At 38.3% G+C, this 23,459-nt stretch overlaps 1 protein-coding gene across 7 annotated transcripts in view; it reads left to right on the top strand.

Annotated features, from left to right (window-relative positions):
- Nucleotides 1-23,459, top strand: part of ANKRD11 (ankyrin repeat domain 11) — a 228,049-nt gene that overhangs the window by 15,131 nt on the left and 189,459 nt on the right. For 3 of the 7 annotated variants that reach the window (XM_039503300.1, XM_039503299.1, XM_039503308.1), the window contains exon 2: nucleotides 19,493-19,571. The gene's annotated coding sequence lies outside the window, so the exon portion shown is untranslated. Of the gene's footprint in view, nucleotides 1-14,098; nucleotides 14,210-14,679; nucleotides 14,776-17,255; nucleotides 17,275-18,467; nucleotides 18,571-19,492; nucleotides 19,572-23,459 lie in introns of those variants that run through there. The other 4 variants (XM_039503304.1, XM_039503303.1, XM_039503302.1 and 1 more) reach the window with 4 other exon arrangements.

Genomic DNA, 23,459 nt, shown 5'->3' with positions numbered 1-23,459 from the left:
TCTGAAACACAGAAGCAAGACAAAATATTTACTATACCAATCTAATAAAACTGACTTTTTCATAGTAAATCATTTGTCTTCATTTGGGTGTTGTTGCTGTTGGATAAAAATCTTCCCTACCAGAGTAACCTTTGCCTCTGAGAACGGTGCACTTTGAAATGTCTAGCAGAGTGATGCTGAAGCAGAAAATCATGCTTATGAAAGAGGAAATGTTTCATTTCATCTAACAACAAAATGGGACTTGTTGAGGTCACTTCTAGTCTTATTTTCCAACTACCTCAATAGGATTTTGGTTCTCTGACTGCTGACATCCCTGCCACAGGCTCTTTTCTACCACAGCTGCCATTCTCCTGAACTCTTCTTACCTTTCCATTTGATTTACTTCCAACAATGAACCCCCATGCCTAGGCAGATGTGGAGATTTTGCATGTCCACTGCAGCTGGCAGTAGCAAGGTCATTTTACAGTTTCAGCTGTTAGGACAGTGGGCCAACCCAGAGGCAACAATAGAACTGATTTGGGAGGTACCCTATCTGAAGGGTGTACAATACTGTAACCCCAATGGGTGGAACTAGTAGAGTAGGCAAGGAGTGTGATCTTCAGAGTGCATTGCAGGACATTTATTTGGACCTCTCCTGAGGGGGTTGGTAGAGTGGGGAGGGCTTATTCTCTTGTAGTTGTAGAAGTGGGCAGCTTCTCTTTTAATATGATTTACATATCAGTTTAGAATCATTATGGTATGCTTTTTCTGAATTACACATGCCCCTGAAAGATGGCTAAGCATGCTATATGCACAGAAAAATAAAGACAAGACATTTCCACTGGGTAATGACTTTCGTACAGCTCAGGACATACTATTAACCCTATACAGATATTTACTAAGGTAAATTAATTAGTTTAGTACATAATTTACTTGCAGTTCTCAGTTTCTCTTCCTTCCTGAACCTTGCAGCCCTCCTGAACTATGACAGGTGCTCTATCACAAAACAACTTTGCTGACCTCCCTTTTCTTCCTGTCTGTACTGGATCTGCCCCCATTTTCCTTCCCATTCCCATTCATATCTACATTATGAGAGTGCTGCATACTTCACCATTAACATGAAGGCAAAACAACCACTTGGAGGAAAAGTACTGTTTTTCTTATTTCTCCCTGGGTACCCCAATGTTTGGAATCTCCAGGGAGACACAAGAACTGATATTCCTAACTTTGCATGTGACTAGTTGAAACATTGCACATGTCTGTCTCTCAGCCACTAATATTTGAATCAATTGACACAGTCCTTGAAAAGGACAGAGGCATGTATCCTTGCAGTACTCCATTGTCAATCAATATGGAGCCTCCACAAATCCTTGGAAGCCTGCAAATCCTCCCTTGCTCTAGAAGGCAGTGTTCTGGAGTTGAGTGAACTCATCTTCTTTCTTGATCTAGGCACCTTTTGGCAAGAACTGTAAGCCTTTAATGTAGTAGCATGAGTTTAACAGTGTCTTCCAAAGCCAGACACCACAAGCCAATCTTCATCTTCGTTCAGATGTTCAAGAAAACTTGTGTGATATATACTGATAGAATGAAGGGGGTGCCTAAGGAATGGTTAAACTGGATGTGGTCCAATTGCAAAAAAAGAATTGTAAGGCATTCAAACTAAAAATGAATGAACTATAAACATTCATAACTGTCATAATTATTGCTTGAGTCATTTATTATGATAATTCCATAAGATTGGGATCTATTCTGAAGTACTTCTAAAAAATTAAGTTTTGTCATAAGTTAGCATAAAAACAAATAGTAAGGAGTTTAGGGTAGATTGGGGGTGGGACGGGAGTGGTGTTAGAGTGGAGTCATGTTTATATTTCCTATGCATCTATACCACCATTTTCTTAGCATTTTGTTTTCCTCCGATGTGGGAGAATAGGAGCATAGTTAATTAGACTGTCTGTAGTATCTGTAATGCAGTGTATTATGTATATGGAATAGTTTTATCACCTCTTTGGACCAAATGACAGCAGCACACTTGAGATGTGGAAATTCACACACACACACACACACACACACACACACACACACACGGAGGTGCCAACTTAATTGTGATAGACTAGATAAGAAGTTCTAACCTCTTTGAACCCTGTTCTGTGTTAATAGATGTGATCCACCTCAGAGCACCATTGCTTGTTTACATACCTTTCAATGCATAGTATTGACAAAAGAATGCTTTTTTGATTACTACAAAAGACAAATTGTGACTTTAGAATCTGTGGCCCCAAACCAGAGTCCGAACTGCAGAAAATGTCTAAAAATAAGATTTCACCCATAGCCAGTATTGTTCTTTTCAATTCATGTTAGGTCTGCAGTGCACATTTCCTCCTTCAAATGTCAAGACTTACATTTTCAGAAGTGAGCAGGATTTGGGGTGCATCGGTGATTGGCTGTCAAGTTTGAGAGATGTTAAAGGGGGCTGATTTTAAGAAGGGCAGATGAGAGCAGTTTCTGAAAATCATCTCCCTTTAAGGTCACTTCTGAAAATTTAAGCTATAATTCTTGCAGTGGAATGTTTAGTTTTATTAAAATTTCAGGTAACATAAATTGCTTCAATTTGACATGTTCAAAACAGTAGCTATATATACTTGAGAGATTTTGCTATACAGAAAAGTAATTAATTTTTTAAATATATAACAGCTTATAGACAGGGAAATGTTAAGGAGCTAATTTTGATCTGGAGTTGAGATGAACTGTTTCCTATGAACGAGGCTTTTATAGGCCAGGAAACTGTATTTATAAAAAAATATGCAGCCCATAATATCTTACACTGCTTCAGCTCAGTGCAAATGTAGGTGGTGGTGGTTGCTCTGTCTTGGCAATATTTCAAAGAATGGGATGTCATTGTGGCTTAATTGGGCAGTCTTTTAAAAACGTATTTAAAAAAATGACTCCTCTGTTTAGGATAGAAATGACTATAAATGGCAGTTTATTTGGGGAGGCAGCTAGCTCAGGTTGGGGAAAAGACCATAAAGAATGCAACTTAACTAGCCAATCCTTGAGGCAGTTTTTTTTCAAGCATGCATTTGAAGAGGGTGGCTTGACAGAATGACAGTGTAACCATAGTTGCTTACATAAATTAATAGATGCTGTGCTCAAGCTAATTTCTGTGGAACTCACTAAGCAGCTCCATTTAACAGAGTGTCTTGCAAGAATTTATTTGGTAAGCAAACAAAATAGTGGAATAGCCTGGCTGGGCCAAGTGAGTATATTTGGCTCTGACTGGAACTCCATTGAAAACTAACGGTTGGCATGAGGGAAACAATTTTTAAAACCTTCTGTCAAATAATTGGGAAATTCTCAGAATTAAATTTGCTTTCAAGTCTGACAGCTAAACCTGTCATTTTGATAGCCATGTTAATTGGATTCTGGTGACTTTTACCCCTCTTACTCCAGCTCCTGCTTTGAAGGCTACACTTAACCCTGTGTTCTGTAGTACATAGTTTGGAATGGAGGGATGTAGTATGTCCTAGAAGCATTTCTACTTTTACTGTTGATGGTACATATGTGCAAGACAAGGAGAATGTTAGTCTTGTCTGTGTTTTGGGCTGAAAGAGACTATGTTGCCATTACAGTAGATAGGCTTTATAAAATCAACAGTGAATCTTTTCTCCAAAAGAGAGAGATCACTGTTCTGTGACATTCCCATGCAAGCTTGAAAAGTTCTCTTAATTTGTATGAACTTGGGGACAAAAAGGTTTTTAGTTAGTTTCTGAGCATGTGATAGCACTAATTGTTGTAACTAGTTGTACAGATAATTTTCATCTCTTCTGTATTTTCTAGACAAAATTGGATTTTAAAATGTACTTTGCCCATGTCATGTCTGGCTTGCTGGGCTACAGACGTTAATTTACAAATGCTCATTTGGTTGTAGTTTGATTTTTCTGTTTTTTGAGGGGAAAAAGATAATGTGCTTCAGTTTGGCAGCTAGCCTGCAAACTATGTAACAGAGCTCTTGAAGATCTTCATATTACCTTTTCCTAGCATGATTTTCTTGATTAGCAGAACCGCTTGCTACACTCATCAATTTTAGTCCTAAATAGATTCTAATACCATAATCAAGCAGTTTATAAAATATGTGCTAAGTGATGGTTTCCTTTATTAGTGTCTACAAAACAATAAAAATGTACCCACTAGGTTATTTCTAAAGCACTTTATTTATGGTAGCAACCATGAGAGTGCTAGTATAGACAGGGCACAGGTGGCCACTGGTGTTTTTAATTACCTTGGTTTAGACAGAATAGTGGTAAAAATGCTGATGGTAGGTCAGAACTAGATTTCCCACTGTTGCTGTCATTGGTGGAGCTTCAATTATGAGAAAATGTAAGAAAGTCTAGTGTAGGCAATGTCTGACTGAGTAAGTTTATAGTATTGGGCAGCTTTGGTATCAACATTTACTGCTGCTAATGGCAGTGACATGAGTGCGTGGCTTTGTCTTAAGTGCACAAAAAGGTGTATGTTTGTTTAACAGAGCAAATTTGAGATTTGCTATCTCAATGTAAAATCCTAGTGGAGACAAGACATTGTAGTTTTACCTTGATGTAGCTGCTCTTGGTCAACTCTTACATCCTCACTTTGGGTTATGTAACTACAGAAAATAAAAACCACATTGCCTTGTCTCTGCTAGGATTTTACATTAGCTAGCTTTATGTAAAAAAGACACCTGTGATAGCTCCTATGTCTGTCACGGACACCTCCTCCTCGTGGTGCTAATCAGTACCATGGGTCAGTCACAAATTTTTATACAATGTAAGCCCTGTAGAGGACAATGTTGACTGTTACGGAAATACATATATCAGAGGGATTTCATGCTTAAAATTGGAAGTTGTTTGTGATAAATACTTGCAGTTGTTTACTTGAACCATAATTATTCTATTTCCCGAATTGGGAAATTTCCTGTCAGCCAACTGAAACAAGATATGATGACAAAGGAATAGTTTTTAACCATCAGCAGAGTGAAGATCATCTCATATTTACATAACTATGAATTTACAATTTAAAACAGATGAAAATTTATGATTTTAAAATAGCCAAGGTACTAATGCATGGGACATTGAAATGACACTGAGAACCTGGGTTCTAATGCCAATTGTACTGCTTGCCTGCTGTGGCCTTGAGAAAATTACTGATTTCTCTGTGCCTCTGTTTCCCCTGCCATACAGTCTGAATAGACAAGGCAGTTTGAAGCATGAATGGTCTCTTCCTTATGTGTTTGTAGAGGGCATAGTGCATTGGGGCCCTTATGTTGTTTGGGACCTCCATGTGCTACTGTACTACAGTTAGAACTTGTCTTTTCTTCCATATAACTAGGTGGAGAGTCCTTCTGGCTGTGTTTTTCTTGTGTGGAATGATGTGGGTGAAGTCTCTGCTGTTTCTCCAAGCCCCACTTTTAGAAATTAATGATATTGTGCAATAATGTTATACTTGTTGGCCTTGATAATATGAAACTGCTAAAAGGATAGTGTTCAGGGACATGAATGGAAAACAGGAGGAAGCAAATTCTGTAACAATTGCAGTGGCTGTTTAAACTTGCTCAGTGCTCCTAATGGAAGAAATAACTTTTGTGTAAGCTTTAGGTGCTTTCAATTTATGTGAAGAGTTAAAGAATATCTTTTTATCCTGACATCTACTAAGCAGTTGTCTAGACAATGGGAAAAGATTCCAAGTATAAATCTATTGGGACAGCTCATTTAAGGTCTGTCCTTCTCTATAGTTTGAGGTGATTTTATGGCCAACTGTTGTATGCAGAAACGTAGACTTCAAAAATGCAATTGTTAAAACTTGCTCATGTGTCTTGGTACGTCAGATATATTCTTTTTTAGCCTATTGTGAATCAGATCAGTATGGTCTAAGATAACACTCTAAAATACAAGACTCCAGTTTGCCAAAAGGTGTGGAAATATTTCTGTGGGTGAGTAGATTATGATGCAGTCACTTAACTTTACATTTTTTTTTAAATCAAGCTTTCTAAGTGAATTCTGAACCTGCAGTTGTATAACTAGCTTAAAAATCTGTCTTGTGAAGTTTTTGTCTACTAAGCTTTTGTTGTGAAACTTATTTACATGTGTCTAATTGTAAGTGTGGGTGGTTATTCATTTTTATCTGATTGAGCATACTGTACACCACTGTTTGAAGGTCAGGGAAATAGGTTATTCAGGCACTTTTGTGGTGAGTTTATTATGCCTTTTTTCTCTGGAGAAAGCTCAAGTTCTGATTGTGCTAGAGCATATATTTTGGAAAGACATCCAATCTTGATTTAAAAAACTTCAGATAATGGAGACTCTACCATGTGTCTAGGTCACTGTTAAAATTGTGCCTGTTACTGCTAGAATGAGTGTGCCTAGCTTCAGTTTACAACCGTTGGATCTTTTTGTGCCTTTTTTTGCTAGAGTTAAGAACCCTCTTCTGTCAGATTTATTTTCCCCATATAGACTTGCAGACCACGGTCAAGTCTTCTCTTTCTCTTTGTTAAGCTAAACTGATTGAGCTTCTTTAGTCTCTCATTGTATGGTGGTTTTCCTGACCTCAAATTATGCTTTTTGCTCTTTTTTTAAAACCCTTTCCAATTTGTCAACATTCTGTTGAAGTGTTGTTACCAAAATTGTCTCCAGTATTCCAGTAATGGTCTCCTTAATGCCATATACAGCATACTCCTTACTCAATATTTCTCTGCTTATATATCCAATACCTCTTAGTCACCACAGTGCACTATGAGCTCCTGTTCAGTTGGTTATCCACAGTGACCCCTAAGTCCTTTTCTGAGTAATTGCTTTCCAAAATGTAGTGCTTCATCCTATAAGCATGACCTGCATTCTTGGTTCCTATATGTATGTCTTTGTATTTAGGTCAATTGAAAATTCTAGTACCATACTTAGTTATGTGGCTGTAGGATGTGGGGAGAGGAGACTGTCTGCTAATTCTGGTGGGGTTTAGGCAGGTGTTTGAGATATAGAATCTACTTTTCCTCTCCTTTCCCCCCTCTCTCTATGCAAGTTCCAAGACTCCCTTATAGAACAGTTCTACTTTGAAAAGAAGCACTGAAAATGGCATTGTGGGATTCTGTAATGACTCAAGAGACAACATGCTTAATTGACAAGAAAAGTAGCTTGAAGGCACTCTGAGTCAAAATTAGCCTGGGGACACCAGAAGTTTTGATACTTAGGGCTTGTCTCCACTACAGCATTGCAGTTGTGCTGCTGTAGTGCTGTGAGGTAGACATTTGCTACAACAATGGAAGGGATTTTTTTGTCCCTGTAGTTATTCCACTGCTCTGAGAGCGAGGTTGACTGAAGAATTTTTTCATCTACGTAGAGTGGTGCCTACACCGGAGCTTAGGTTGGCTTAACTACTCTTGAGGGTGAATTTTTCACAACCCAGAGCGACATAGCTTGGTTGTTCCAAGTGTTAGGTTTAGACCCAGGCATCAGATATAGATCTGGATTAGGAACTGATTCAGATAGACAGAGGTGGTGATGATGCTCTCTGAGTTGACATATTTCATCAGAAGCACTTCCTACTGTGCTCAAGATGCATGTTTGTATTCTTGTTGGGCAACAGAATTGAATGCCTGCTAATAAAATGCAGCTTTAAAGCAAGGGAATCCACTATTTCTTGAACATAATATTGTACTTAAGCTGATTTCTCCTCTTAATGCTCTGTATATGCTTGATTACGGATGTTCTTTGGAAGAGATTTGACAAAGCTCTAAAGGTCAGAAACATTAGCATACTGATGTCTGCCTTTGGAGTCCTTAAAGGAAAAATGACAAGAAAGATCTAGGGGATTATTTAAGGTGCCAGGGCCAAAAGCTAGAAAGTCTATGGCTTCCTAGATTGTTTTGTCTCAAGCTCCAGTAGATCATAACTATTCTGTCCCCTAAAAATCTTGTTTTTATTTCCTATTTAGGAAAGTGATGGTCTCTTGGAGTAAGTAATGCTGCTAAAAAGGAAAATTTTCCCCGTGTAGACTGTGCTGGTTCCTCTGTTTCTCTTTCAGTGACCTGTTGTTGGACTTGGATCATGTTTACTTTAGGAAGGCGGAGGTGCTTGCTTAGAACCAGTAGTGATTTGTTACTTATGCAAAATAAATCAAACAGAAAACTACATGTACTATATAGTGACAGAACAAATCTTGTCTCCATTTGCTAGCTCAGAAGGGCAAATTATAGTTTATAGTCCAAGGCTGGTAAAGGAAATGGCAGGAACTATATTTTAACTGAACATTTTCCACTAATCAGGCAAGCCCAACATGATCCAGGTTGAAGGAACACATACTTGTGTATTTCTATACAATTTTAATTGTGCACATAGATTAGAAAACATCTGAAGTACAATAGAAACTATTCAGGTTTGCTTCACTTCTTTCTGCCACCTCATATCCAACAGGAAAAAACAGCTTCCAAAACAAGTGGTATGAAGCTTTCAGCTTTTTCTAAGTGCTGGAACTCGTCTGACATATCTATTTTTTTAATTTTTTTTAACCTGCCAAGTACTTTTCAGACTGCTTTCACAATTTTTCTAGTGTAGAACAATGAGGGGTTATGTAACTGTAGGGATTGGTAATTCTGATGTATCCATATGGATAGAGAATTAACAATTTTTGATTTAGAGAAACCAGCCAATGGATAAAAATAATGAAGTTGAGGTCTTCTGTAATTTTGAAAAGTTTAGTTATTTACATTGTTGCAGTAGTTTACAAAAGATCATATTTTAAATCAATACAACATTCATAGATACTGCTTTGTCCCTTGAATATGCAAATGCTTATGATAGTGCTGGTAACTTTCTTCTGGCAACATTATAAATTTAATTTGTATTCTAACTATGAATGATTTTCTTATGTTTCTTGACCTTCTGAAATGAATAATCTCACTTCTGTATGGACTGCTGGAATCTTATAATAGAAAGTAAAGGTGGAAGTGTACAAACATTTACAAAGAGAGAATCTGAAACTATATTTGTGAATTTTAGAGCAGCAATAACTTTCTGACATTTTGTAGGATCCTTCAACAATCTCAAGTGTCATTAAACCTGATTCATGGTTTGTCAGATCTGCATAAATTGTATGATAAATGCATGTTAACAAATGTAAAGTTTCAAGTCTAAGTAAAATATTTCAACAAAACACATTAGAGCTAGTTTCAGACAACCTAAATACCCATACCTTGTTCATTGGAGCTCTAGAAATACCTCGGATAAAATAATCATCCCTTTGTGCTTTTGGGGTAGGAGAAGTGAACAGAGGGTAGGGTTCTGTGGCTTGAGGAGGGAGGGTTTCTTTTCTGCTGGTTTTTTGAGGAAGCTGTAAGGTTTATTTCTATATTTTTATATTGTGGTAAAGGCAACCAGATCTTTGTGTAGACACCTTTTAACATTGACATAAATCTAATGACAAAATACAGCAGTTTGCGACCAAGTATATCATGCCTGTTTACAGAGTTCTTTAAAACAACTAAATCAAAGTTGTCTTTATTTCTGAAAATCCAAGAGTTCTCTCCATTTACAGCTCTTCCAGGCTGTTTGTTGCAGAAAGTGGAATTCTTTGTATATTCCAATTTTCAGTTACTTCAATAATTGGGAAAATCTCAGTGTATCTAGGTAGCTTGACGACTGCTAGTGAAGTATCTGCTTGTCCTCAATTCCACAGTTAAGTGTATTTTATATATTGGATCATACATAACTGCCTGACATTTTTAAAAAAAAAGAAAGCAAACAGCATTGACAGAAGTATTATTTTAGAATGCTGAATGACTTAGCAGATCCTTACAAAAGATGAGTGTAGTGAGATAGAACCGTGAAAATGCTTGTGATATGACATAAGAATTTTCAATTAAAAAAGCGTGTATATAATGAAAATGGTTTCGTTTTTTGGGTTTACTTTTCCATGAGACAGCCGTGGAATTAAGAAATTGCTATTGGTCCTTCACATGCTGTTCTAGTTTACTATGTAAAATTGATATATGTCTACCAATGATTGTCAACAATAAATTTTCCCAGAACAAGGGCTGAAAACAGGTTTAACTGCCAGTGTAGATGGGACAGACCCGTTTTCAGATCTGTTACAGAACATGTGACTGAAACTTTTAACAGGCTAAGTGTTAGTGTTGTTGCAGCCACTAGTTGAATTTTTCTATAATTACTTCTGAGACCATGTTCTTCATTCTGCATAAATCAAGGTTTGTCTTTCCGCCCTTTGTGAGAACTAATCTTGCTGCTATAACCAGATAGGAATGTAATCGCCGTTGTCCCGAAGGTGAATGTCTAGAAATACTCCCAGGAGGCTTGTAATTTAGAGGTAAAAGGAATATTTAATGCTGTAATTCCCTCAACCATATTCTCAAATTCTTGCATTTTAACTTGCTGCCACTATATTTGAAAAGGAGTCTCCTCTTTCAACATTGTGAGGAATATGAAAGCTCAGTAGCATTTAGTTTATATGGTATCATGTAAAGCTACATAAGTAATTTTGTTTGATTGTCCCTAGTATGTTTGTAGAATGCGCTATAGAATGTTTCTAGGCATTTTTTTTAAATCCACTAAACTGTCTGAGGTTTTTATCTGATGAGTTAATGGAGCTTATCTTTGAAGTATAAGCTCATCAGTCCCTTGTATATTCCCAGGAGTGCATCCTTTTTACAGAAGCTGCAAAGACCCTTTGTTGAAATCTATTCTTTCCCTTAAAATTTCTATTTTGTAGAAAGGCAGATGAGTGCACTACCTCTGCTGGTATTGGAAAAAGTGTATACTTCTCCCAGAAGAGACTTCTATGTGAAGAAGCCTGTGTAACTCTAAACCAAGCAGCTGAATCTAGTGTTGATTTCATTAGTGTCCACCTTACTTTTGTATCATCATCAAAATGGAAGTTACTGTCTGCTAAATCAAAGTGATTTTAGCAGTTTAGAGGGACATGGTCTTGGTATTTACTTTTTAAAATCCATTCATTATAAGTCCTTAGTTTGAAGGTGAAAGGCTTCCTGTCAATTTGTCTTTCTGTCTTGTCACTGGCTTGTTGTAGGGTTGCTGTGAGCACTTGATGTTGTTTGTTTCTTTGAAGCAGGATTTAAGCATCTGGTTCTTCCATGCTACTACAGAAAAGAAATTGTGCATGTTAAGTGTTATGAGTCAGAATCAGAATTCTTGGAAGTGCTTATAAGTTTTGTCTCCTAAGGTCATTTTTCTCAGACACCCTTTGTCGTGATTGAAGTTCTGTATGATGTATTTGTAAAAAAAAAATCTCATTCTGTTTTATCCTTTTTACCCAGTGCTATCAGTCTGTAGCACATCACCATCTCACTAGCTGTTGAAATCAGTTATCCGCCCCTCTTTCAGATCTTAACTGTCTGACTTAAGTGATACAAACAGTCCGTATTTAATTTCAGTATGGAAAAGTAGTAAAAAGTTTATTTTTTGCCAAAATTCACATCTTGTCGTTGTGAAGTGCTTTGAAAATGAAAAGCACTAAGAGTCTAACTTGGATACAAGAAATCTATTCTATAAGGTATGCTTTCTTAAAAGGAAGCTTGAGAGTACTACTAATTTGCCTAATCTGACTTTTTCAGAGAAAAACCAAGAAAAGGCCAGGCAGTGGATTGTACATTTGATTAGCACACATTTGTGCAGTGAATGCAGCAGGGAGATTCAGAACTCCTCATTGGGTAAAGGCTGGCCATGATACTAGTTTTCTTTTGCTATAGAGTAGGGATTGCTAGGATTTGAAGAGGCCAGACCATTCATTTTTTAATCATTTAAGTACTTACCGAGGTTTCCCCACTTATTTAATGTGTACATGATATTAAGGATCATAACAGCTCTCAAATGGCTCTTTACCTGTTTCAAACCAAAACCCCACCTTCTTGAATCTTAATTATCTTGTATTTATAACACCATATCATTGTAGAGAAATTTTAAAATTCCACCGTTTTCATGTCATGTTGCATAATGATCTCCCTGCTGCTTTATAGCAGCAGTCTTTCAAAGTACAGGTCAGTACATGTACTGCTTGACAATCAGCAATGCACGCTTACAGAAAGAAGGGAATTTAGTCATCTTAGCTCCTGTAGCGCTATATTTGCAGTAAAATAAAAGTGAGAAAAAGTTGGTAGGGAAAACGATTTTAAAGCTTCCAACAGATTAAATGTAATATAGACTTCTATAACAGTAGCCTCCAAAATGTACTCAACAAGGTGCATGTTGATTGCACCATTCGTCTAAGCATCTCATTTGAATAGTTCACAGCCATGAGGTGCAGGAACTTTTAAAAAATGAAAATTTGGATTCTGCACAGTCTGAATGCCACATGGACTTCATAAATGTAACTGGTAGGCAAGATCTGGCTGGTGGGCTGTTGGCCACTCTTGCACTGAAGTAATTCTTTGCTTATCCCTGGTAAATAGAAACCTATTGAATTACTTCAGAATATCATTAGCTGGATTTTTTTCTAACAATTTTAGAAAAATTTTTAGAATCCTATGTTAATACTATACAAGTCATGCACAGTAATTATATAAATGTTATCAATTATAGGTTGTATAGGTAACTTAAGAATGTTACTTTAGCATTAAATCTTCTGAAAAGGAGAAAGTCAGACAATCTTTTACAAAAATTGCATTTCCTTGTTTCATTGGACAGGATTTGTTTTGACTTCTGGCAGCAATTTGAGAAATTACTGCAATGATTACCTGGCACTAGAGTAAGAAGCACCATGATGGTATGACTGAAGTTCAGTTTTGATTTTTGTGCCACAGACTGTCTTTATTTGTTCACTTTTTGGAAGTGGATAACTTCAGCATAGAACAATTGTAAATCTTGTAATGGAAACATTTAACCATACCTTAGATAAGGGGAAAAGGTGCCACATAAATGCAAGACGTTCATAATCTTCCGTATTTCCACACTACGAATTCACAGTTGCACAGCATCCCTCTGACAGTACAAGAATTGCATACATAGAAGAGGAACAGTAAGAAAGTATTTTTTGAATGTAGTTGTATGCCTTTAATTATGTTTTCCCATTTTTGAAAGGCATTAAACAGTCTTCTTTTGTTCTCTGTCTCTATGCTTTCCATCTGTTCATTACTTCCTCCTGCTTCCCTGAAAATGTTCACCTGCTCCACGGTGTTCTTTTTCTCTGCACCCTGCACATACCTCCCCTGTTGCCAGGTCCTCTTTCTCACTGCATGTTGCCTTGTTATTTTCCCCTTTCAATGTTTCTTTCCAGCTGGTGACTGTCAGCGCCACTCCTACTGGTAGCAGTGACTCCTAGGAGAGGCAGCTAGGCTGGTTCATCCTAGTTTGCAGCTGATTTGCAATAAAGCGCTTAGAGACCTAAAAGCAGATGGCATGTGAGTTAACCATGCAGCCAAACAGCGCTCTGGGACACCAGCAAATGGTCCAGGCGACCACAGTTTTGGAACTGTGGTATATAAACATATAGTTAGACGTTAACCAGATGTTAATAGAGGAGAAATGTCTTGGTTTCTTCACATTGGTTTGTTCCTAAGTGCTTGAAAGGTAGTTGGTTGGAGGGAAACTATGTAGAAATGTTATGCTATGAAATTGATGGAAATTTTTAAAAAATGGAATGGGGAAGATAAATGAGCATCTCCAAGTTCCTTCAGTATTTGAAACCTTCACTTACCAATCTTTGGTTAGATAGAAAACAAGTAAGTGATTGCCTCTGGTTTTGAATAATCTGTATGTTGCCTGTATTTCTGTTCAAGCAAAGAACAGTTTTTTCAGCATTCTTATGAAAAGTGCATTGAAGGAAAATAAAGCTATTAATGTAATACCTTGTCCCTTATTGGCAGTTGGAGGGGGAGTGTGCTAATATTACAGGTCAGGATTTGCATTAACAAGATTAGCAGAACTAGTATACCAGATAAACTAGTCTGCAACAGGTGAAATGGGTAAGTGGCACAAAATTTTTTTTATATATATAAATAATTTATAATGCTAGACATAATTAGCTTTCTCACCTAATTAAATTGTAAAACTAGTACAGGATAAGCAGTATTTAACTGTTTTTTGTGCATTGTAACACATTGTAACCTTATCTGGTTTACTTTAATTAGGTTTTGAATAAATGGATATGAAGGTTTTCAGTACAGAAGTACCTTAGGGGGCACCATCTCTAATTCCACCAGAGTAAACCAGCTTCTGTCCCTGCATTCAATTCCCCAAGAGTAATGTATTTAGGAATTATCTATTTACAATAATTGAAAAACCCATCTGTAGATGAGTCATGGCCCTGGTTGAGATCCCCCTGCTGAATGTTCACTTGGCTGCTGTGTTTGGACCCATGTGTTGGATCTGTGAGCTTTAAGCTCCCTAGGGCCTGAGTAGGCTCCAGGAACTGTCTCTTTGGCCTCTGGGCTCCTACTCCCTGGGCATAGACTGTCTGGCATCCCTTCTCTGCATAGACTGCCTGGTATCCTTCTCGGATGTGGAACCCTATGGTGCAGCTGCTGTAGGCCCCCAGACCATTGCTAGAACCCCCCCGGCCCCAAACTCCCCAGTAGCTTAGGAACACCTTCCTTAGAGCCCCACCTTCATGCACACTCTGGTTTATAGTGTAACCCCTATGGATAAGTGATAGTTGAAGAAAATATTTTGCAGTGGGATTTCTTAACTAATCACTCTTTTTACTTTTTAGATAGCACACAGTATACAGTTCCATGCAAAACAAGAAACACCTGCATGCAATTCCTTTCCAGTTTCATCACCGCTCCTGAGCATTCTTTGGGATTTGGTCAGTGGGTTCCTGGTTCTCCAGGTTTTACTCTTCCAGCACAGACTTCTTTTTGTTCTGGTTGGTGAGAGCTGCTCTGAGCAAACTTGGTCCTGTTATAGATTTCCACTCCCCTTTGCCATGTGACCCTCCTGATCAGCCTTGAGCCCCCCCCCTCAGGTGATCAAGGTTCCCTGTCAGGTGGTCTGTTACTTGGGGCAGGGCTACACTTGATATGCTGCACTGTCACAGCTGCAGCGCTTAAGTGAAGATGCTCCTATGTCGCTGGGAGAGCTCCCATTGACGCAGTTAATCCACCTCCCCGAGAGGCAGTAGCTGTGTCGACAGGAGAAGTCCTCCTGCCGACATAGCACTGTCTACACAGGTATTTAGATTGGTATAACTACGTCACTCAGGGTGTGGATTTTTCACACTACTGACCGATGAAGTTATGTAGTCATAGGTCTGTAGTGTAGATCTGGCCTTGGTCACCACCCCACTGCAGTCTGGACATAAACTGGTTTTACCCACACTGCAACCACCCCATTGTTCTACCAGGGCAAGTTTCATTCAGTTGTTGACAGACCTTATCCATCTCATTCCGAGGCACACAGCCAGGTGCCCCTCCCTTTCCTTATCTCAAGTAGTATGATGTAAGACTACAGCAAAATACTGCCATAAAGCATAAACATACAGAGTTGTTAAAATCCAACTGGCATTCATAAATTGTACCTAGACAGGTCCCTCAGACTATCACATCATGGAAGGATAGGTGAAGGAATTGCCTGAAACACAGACTGTTTCCAGTAAAGGGGTTAGCATGAGAAAAGCAGTACCTGTTGTGCAGAGAGGGATATGGGGGAGCAAGGGTTATTGGGAAAAGGACGGTTGTTTGAAGAGGCGAAGGATAAAGATGAGAAGTGGGAATCCTAGAGTGTGTAAGATTGGAAGGGACATCTTGCTGGAATCAAAATAGACAAGTCACAAATGTTTCCATATTAGAGATGGTGGTTATTGGCTGTCATTCTTTCAGTGTAGGCTGAGTGACAGCAGAGTCTGTGCTTTCAGAGGAGTGTGAGTGAGTCTACAAAAATAGGGCCAGATTCAGAATCAGAATAACTCAGGATGTAACTCCACTGAATTCAATGGAATTCCATGCATATACCCTTAGAACAGTCTGAATTGGGTCATAGACACTACCTGAATAGTGCTGTTTGTCCTAGAAGCTGATGTGGGGAGATATCTTGATTGTTTTTTTACCTTTCCTTGGTGGCCTTTGGTCACACACAGTACTGTTGGTGATCTGCTGCAGTGCGTACTGTTTCCTCTTTAGGGGCTTACAATGCAAAGGTCACCTACCCTTTTGGACTTCTTGGAACCCCCTGCTTAAGTCACTAGTTTATATTAAATGTTCCATTATCACATGCTAGGTCTGCTAGTTTAACTGGTTCTCTTGTTGCCTAGGTTAGAAAGTTAGTGCTTTGTTTTTTCCCCATTTCTCCCAATAAGACTTAGGAGTTGTAGTTGTGCCTGGACTATTTCAAGTCCTTTGTCATCCCATCTCCAGCATTGGATTCTAGATAAAAGGCAGAAGCTTTTCCAGTTAGAGGAGGGAAGTTGCAATGATGACGAGCTTTCTGATTTCTCTAATTCTGTATTACTACTTAGCAAGAATAGAGGTCATGGTCTCTGTGTCCCCAGAATAAATATATTTGAGAGAATCCAGATTTGGGAGATGAAGAGGATTCTATGCGGGATCAGTCAGTAAAAGCAATTTATGTAAAAAATTATTTAAAAAAACCTGTTTGCATGCTCACAGTAACTTAAAGTGAATCAGTCAGGCATAATTCTCCTCTGTGCCATGTTTTAGACTAGAAAGGCTATTCTAGAGTTGGAGACAGTAGAAGAGCCTAATGGCAGTCCTAATGTAACTCTCAGCCCTGTGAATGGTATAGAATCACTTTAAAAAGGGACCAAAGATTTGTTCTTGTGACATCAACAAAATTACTTTTATAGGAAAATGTCCTTAAGGCACCTTTCTCTAGGCATGTGCTGAGTTTAAGGGACCTTGACCAAAACAAACTTCAAATTTTGGAGAAGGTTGATAAATTGTTCCCTGGCCATAATATTTATTTTGTTTTGCTGTGTGTCTAGAGCCCCTAGGGTTTCAGCAGAACGGTATTCATAAGTCTTTGTAGCTGCAAATACGTGTTTTAGGAGTCACTTAAGTGTGCCCAAACAATCATCCTGAGTTCTCATATGTATGTGTCTGGTCCTCCCTAGACAGGGCTTAGAATAGTGAAAGTCTAAATGTTTCCAACAAATAAGAAATGCCTTTTCTTTAAAAGGTCATATTTGATTGAGCCACTTAAATAGTAAGGTGGAATGTCATACTCTTCCTTGCTGTTGATGTGTTTCAGAATAGCCTCACTAGAGGAAGCAGTGGGAGATGAGCCTTAGAAGTGAAGTGTTTCGGTTACTCTGTGCAGTCTCGTGGAAGGTTTTCTTCAGCTGATTCCAGTAAATATCTTCTAAGGCAGTTGTTTTCAACCTTTTTTCATTTGCTAACGGCAAAAAAAAATTTGGAATGGAGGTGCGGACTGCTTTGGAAATCTTAGACATAGTCTGCAGACCCACAGGGCTCCAAGGATCACAGGTTGGAAAGCACTGTTCTAAGGTGACTGCTTTGGCTGGTTAGTAAAAGGGGAAGCCTCATGATAAGAGTTCTCCTCACATAGAACAATCTGTTCTTGATACCACTGTTCTTCCCCTGTTATCTAGATCATTAGAATGTGTGTTTGGTTCAGATTCTCTTATACATTCCAATTATTTTTTCTGAAAACTGCATATTCAAGATGTGTAATGATACCAAGGCTTCAAAGCATCCTGCCTTGATCTGAAGAAGCTTTTAAAGCTGATTTCAGGACAGCTAGTCTTCTGAGGCTAAGTCTACGCTAGGGAGAGGGGTTGACCTAAGATATGCAGCTTCAGCTACACGAAGCTGAAGTGGGCATATATTAGGTCAATTTACCTGGCCGTGAGGATGGCGGCGAGTTGACTGCTGCCTCTCCCCCCTTGACTCCGCTTCCGTCTCTTGCCATGGTGAAGTTCTGGAGTCGACAGCACAGCAATCGGGGATTGATTTTATCGCATCGACACTAGATGCGATAAATCGATCCCGGATAGATCGATCACTACCCGCCGATCCAGCAGGTAGTGTAGACGTACCCTGAGTGACCTGAGAACTGTTCCAGAAGGTCAAATGTACATGTCAAGGGTATGAAATCAGTTGCTTGGGGAAGCCTGCACAATGGCTTCTGCTTAGTTCTTTTTAACATGTCTTTGCAAATGTTTCTGGTGGTCTATAATAGAAACATCTCTGAGCTAGGATTATCATTTGTGGGGGATTAGTTTGTGTAGTTATTTATACATTTGATAGCTATATATGGATTTTCCCTTATACCACTAACTTAAACTTTTTTTCCCCATAGAAGTGGCAGGCTTCTCTGCAGTTATGAATAAGAGTATGCTAACGTAATATCGAGTAATCTTCTCTATTTGGATAATTTATTATGGACATTATGTATGAGTTTCCTCCAGTTAGGAAAGAATTGTGAAGGAGTAACTGAACACTTCTTTGATTTTTTACTTCGAGTGGAAACTATGGGCTAACATTTGTCTCACTAACTTTGTCATCCGATCCATCATTGTAGTTCCCCCTTGTACTCAGATGTCAAGGAAACTGTTGGCAATCGCTGCCCAGCACCCGAAAGCTTCAATTTCAGAATTTCACTTGAAAAACATCCTTAAAAAGAAGTGAGTGCAGCAAGAATAATGAATAAAAGGCCAGGTCTTTCTAATCAGCAGCTTGCTCCTCTGAGAATGGCAAAATAAAAGGACATCAACTTTAAAAACAATCACATTTCTGTCTGAATTTCCCTTCTATCGCAGGTAGCACCTAAGATTACTATAACTGAAAGAGGTCAGAGAGAATGTATTTTCCAGGTTACTGAATTTGACAGCATGCATGCAGTTTAAGGTTTCCCCTTGTGGAGTCAGTTTCCTTGGCCTGGGCTACACTGGCAGGGTGTGGGGTTCGAACTAAGATATGCAACTTCAGCTATGCTATTCGTGTAGCTGAAGTCGAAGTATCTTAGTTCGACCTACCTGGCCGTCCTCACGGTGGCAAGTTGAGTGCTGCGGCTCCCCCGTTGACTCCGCTTACTCCTCCTGCCAAGGTGGAGTACGGGTATCAATTTGCGGGTCTATTTATCGCGTTCAGACGAGACGCGATAAATCAGTCCCCGATACATTGAACACTACCCGCCATTCTGGTGGGTAGTGTAGACGTACCCCATGGTATTTACTTCAGGGTCTATCAGCAACAGGGAAGAGAATGTTTTTTAAAAAATAGGAAAGTGTGATTGTAAAACCAAAAACAATTTGTTGATACACTTGAATGTGTGTGTAGTACCTGAAAACTGCTTTCAGTTATCTTTTAAAAATTAGTTGCTGATGTACTGTTAAGCCTGCCATGAAACCATTTCTTGTTCCAATCCTGATAAAGGGCTGTTAGACCAGAAAGTCATAGGAGTAGACACAAAGATAATGTCTTGTTTTTATCGGGTGTATTTATTTAGTACATTTCCTTTGAATGCCTGGTATGCTTTTAAGTGAAGTTAAAAGTTAACTATGTGTTTTAATATTTACATGAACTAATTTTAGTCTTCTCTTTCAGAATACACAGCTGCTTTGGGACACACCTCTATTGGATTTAATACATGCTCTGCTAGCAACAGCTTTCAGCTATGGAATCGGTAAATATTTGAATTACTTGTTTTTTTCTGAAGCACTTCCTTTTGTTTTGTGTTATTTCTGTGTGCAAAAACCAAAGCCACATACTGGTATGATGATCTTGGTGTTTTTCTACTTCACCTTTCTGATATTTTCATACTGAATATGAACATTTTAAACTTTTTGATGGAATAGCTGAAACACACTGAATTAAATTTTATCCTAGCAAATGTCCATGGATATTTAAAAAAACAAACTTACCTTTTAAAGAAAATCTGTTCAAATGTAGCAACGTTTTCCTGACCCTTGATGAAAGCAGGACTGTTAATTTGATTCTGGTGAACTGTCTGGCATCAGTTTTTGTCTAATTTCAGCAAAGTTCGTAGCTTGTTAGTGTGCCTTGCTGCTGAGTCAGTAAGGTACTTTTAATATCCTTGCACAGTATGTCATGAGCCTTTTTTCTACCTCTGATTCCTAAAAAGCTCTTAAATAAGAGACTTTGAGTTAAAATTTTAACTTGTCTAATGTTCCTTCTGCTGGTAATAACTAGGGTAATTGAAACCAATGGAGAGTAGACGTCTATGCTTCCTAGGCTTGGATAATGCTAATAAATGAAGGCTTTGGAAAATTATGGCAAACTGTTTGGGACTTATATTTTCGTAACATCCTTAGATGTTGGAATTCATAGAATTTTTTTCTATACATATAAACTTAGTAGGATTACCTAGAGTGGAATGCAGAAAAATGAATTTAGAATAGCGTAATTTGAGATTGATTATGGGAGAATGGTGTGTGCTGCTGTACTGTGAAAAGCAAAATAATGCAAACAGTATAACTGATCTTTCTCTAGCCTTGGCAGTTTCAGAGAATAGAATCCTAATTGAAAGCTGGGATTCTCCACTTTTCCATGGCGCAAAGCTGCAGTTTTAACTGTGCAGGTTGTGAGGTATCAGTCCAGGACTGAAATTGCCTATCTACAGGTCTTCAAATACTATGGTGAAGGAATGTAATAAATAACCTAGAGTGTATGTTGGTTCTTGGGTGTTTAGGTGCTTGATTAATAGGTGGTTTATGCTGAATTTAAATTGTGTTGTAATTTAGTTGTCATGATACTAATTGCTTTTATTTAAAAAAGACTAATTCAGTGTAGAAATGGGCACCCACTGAATCAGATGGTCTGTTTCACAAGTTTGTGGAGTTTTTCTTCCATTCTAAAGTTTTGAAAAGAAATCATGTTGTACTTACTGTCCATATTAATATTCCAAGATATTCATACTAAACAAGCTATTTCACTTTCCCTTGGTGAGTATTAATAATAATAAAAATCGTTCACGGTGAAACAGAACACAGGACAAACATCAGCAGCTCTCCCCTGCCACAGTTTATTACAGTAATTAAAATGTGATAGAGTAGGAGACCTCTTGCTATATGCACAGTAAATATTCCTCTGACATTCACCTGAGTGTTTTGTGGCATTGCACCACATAAAAATCAATTGTAAAACACCACGTATATTAGCAAACCAGACGTACTTAATAATTTGATATGAAAGATAATTAGTTGTATTCCTTTACATTTTGAACTAAGCAGTATTCAGTTTGAATATTTGCATTTTGAACCTGATTTTTTTTAAACAGGACTTAATTTTTTTCCTCATTAATTTCAATAACTTCAGCCTATGAAAATGTTAGTGACTATCTAAGCTTGTGTATGTGTATACAATATATGATCTGCCATATGTGATAGTATCTGTGTGAGAGATTGTAAAGCTTCATGGCAAATTGCATCGATCATGCACCTTTATCTACCTTGCCTGTAGTCTGGCCACAAATCTCTCTCCCCCAAGACTGCTACTGTCATTCCAAACTTCTGAACTGCTTTAGTATAACCACTTCCCTTTAAAAACCGGTCAAAGAAGTTTCCTGCTCTGCCCAAAATATGGAATTTTCCATTAAATTTGAGATAATGAAAGTAAAACTTTGGTCTGTTTTTTTGACTATACAAAGCCACACTGCTTTAATTGAGTCCAACCATAGGTGACTCAGATGGAGAGAGAATATTACTGAGGAAATGACAAAATTGGAACATTATATATAGGGAAAAAAATATTTCAAACTCCGATAGCTCAAACTTCTAGGGCTAAAAGTAATTGTTTATCACATTGGAAAGTGGAGATTGTTTGTGGTAGTACCCACAGTGTGCACTGTGCTGTCCAGATGTACATGAAGGAGTGGTTGCTGCCCAAAAGAGTTTCCAGTCAAAGGACGTTTTCCAGGGAGATATAGCCGCTATTTCTAGCTCTGCAGAATCATGATGGCACATTTTTAAATTGTTCATGGGTCAAGGACTGCTTGCCTGCCTCCCTCTCCTGGGTCATTGAAATTTGGGGAGATTGGGGAAGGGGGAATAAAAAACCTGACAGATTATCAAAAAAAGAAATTGGGTGATGCTGAGATCTCCAGTTTTAAAAAAGTCTCTGCAGAGGTAGACTAATGGGCTTAATACTGGTGGTGAAGTCAGGACTACATGATCATTGCAGTTTAGCACGTGAATATCAGCAGCACACCTTTATGCACATGTACACCATCTCCAAATTAGCACAAGGTCTGAATGAGGTCAGTGACTCATGAATAGCTGGCTGAAGCTTGATGAACTAGCAATATCATTTACTCACCCTTCGTGGAGGACATTGCTCCTTCCGTTGTCAGTGATACACAGCCTAGAGGTGGTCTTGGACTCATTAGTAAGGGATAATCAAGTAGGAACAGCTGCTATGCTACCTTTCACATTTTGCAAGAACATTGCCCCCCATCCCATAAATGCTTGGCTTCTGCAGTCCATGATTTTGAGTATCAGTTTGCACAAGGTACTGTACTTGGGAATAAACATGTAGGCACTCAAAAAAAATAAAATAAAATAAAAAATATGGTGTGTACAGTTTACAGCAGTATCCCTGCTAAACAGCATGGGTGACTAAAACTGACACTATGTAGGCTCCCCACTGAATTACATTGTGTCTTGAACCCTAGTGATCCAACTCATCTGATTGCTTCTCACTTTGAAGCAACATTCTACCGTGGCATCTCTGTCCTATGGAATCAGTGGACCTATCAACAGAGTGAGATTAGTGGGAGTGTGGGACAGGCTTCTTGGTAGCCGGCAGACAATAATGGAACTTTCTTCCATGGGATATCAGAATGACCATGAATCTTACTACCTTGGAAAAAAAATACAAGACTTGGTGTAGCTGGCTTACAATAATAAAAAGCTAAACCCTATCTCTCCGAGTGGAAAGAGAGGAGGGAACTAAAAGGAGAGTATAAGAATCTAGCTTCATACATACGAATTTATGTAATCTTGTAAGACGGTCATACCATGATAATGTGTGGTGGAGATATTTTTTTGTTGCTAAGTTGTTTGAAGCTATTTGTTTTTAACAAGTTAGCTGCATTCTGGTTTTGTTGCAGAAAGGAGATGCTGCATTACACTGAGCCTAATGCTCCAGGATTCAGTGATTTGAATGTTTCTGTAGCAGAAAATTCTAGTGTAAGAGCTGACAGTTGGTATAATTCTCACTTCCCTAACATCTTTATTAGAGAAGCAGAGGGGTCAAGGTTTTCTCAGAGCAGCAGAGAGACTGAAATGGCTTTTGATGGTGGTTTTGGCACTAGTATTTCACCGAGTCTGTAATGAACATGGAGGGAGGTGTAAGATTAAAAGGATGAATAAGGTAGTGCTGCTAAACAGAATTGCTTTTTAGAGTTTGAGTCTCGCTTCACTCTGACCTCCTGAGAAGGATACAATTGTAAAGCTGACTCTCATAGTGAAAAGCCAATTTCAGTACATGCTTCCAGAATTAATTTGTCTTCTGGAAGAAATGCTACAATAAAGGCAGCATCATTTAAACTAAA

Source organism: Mauremys reevesii, linkage group 16 (assembly GCF_016161935.1).
Source record: "Mauremys reevesii isolate NIE-2019 linkage group 16, ASM1616193v1, whole genome shotgun sequence".
Lineage (NCBI taxonomy): Eukaryota > Metazoa > Chordata > Testudines > Geoemydidae > Mauremys > Mauremys reevesii.
This window is presented reverse-complemented; position numbering and strand designations above follow the sequence as displayed.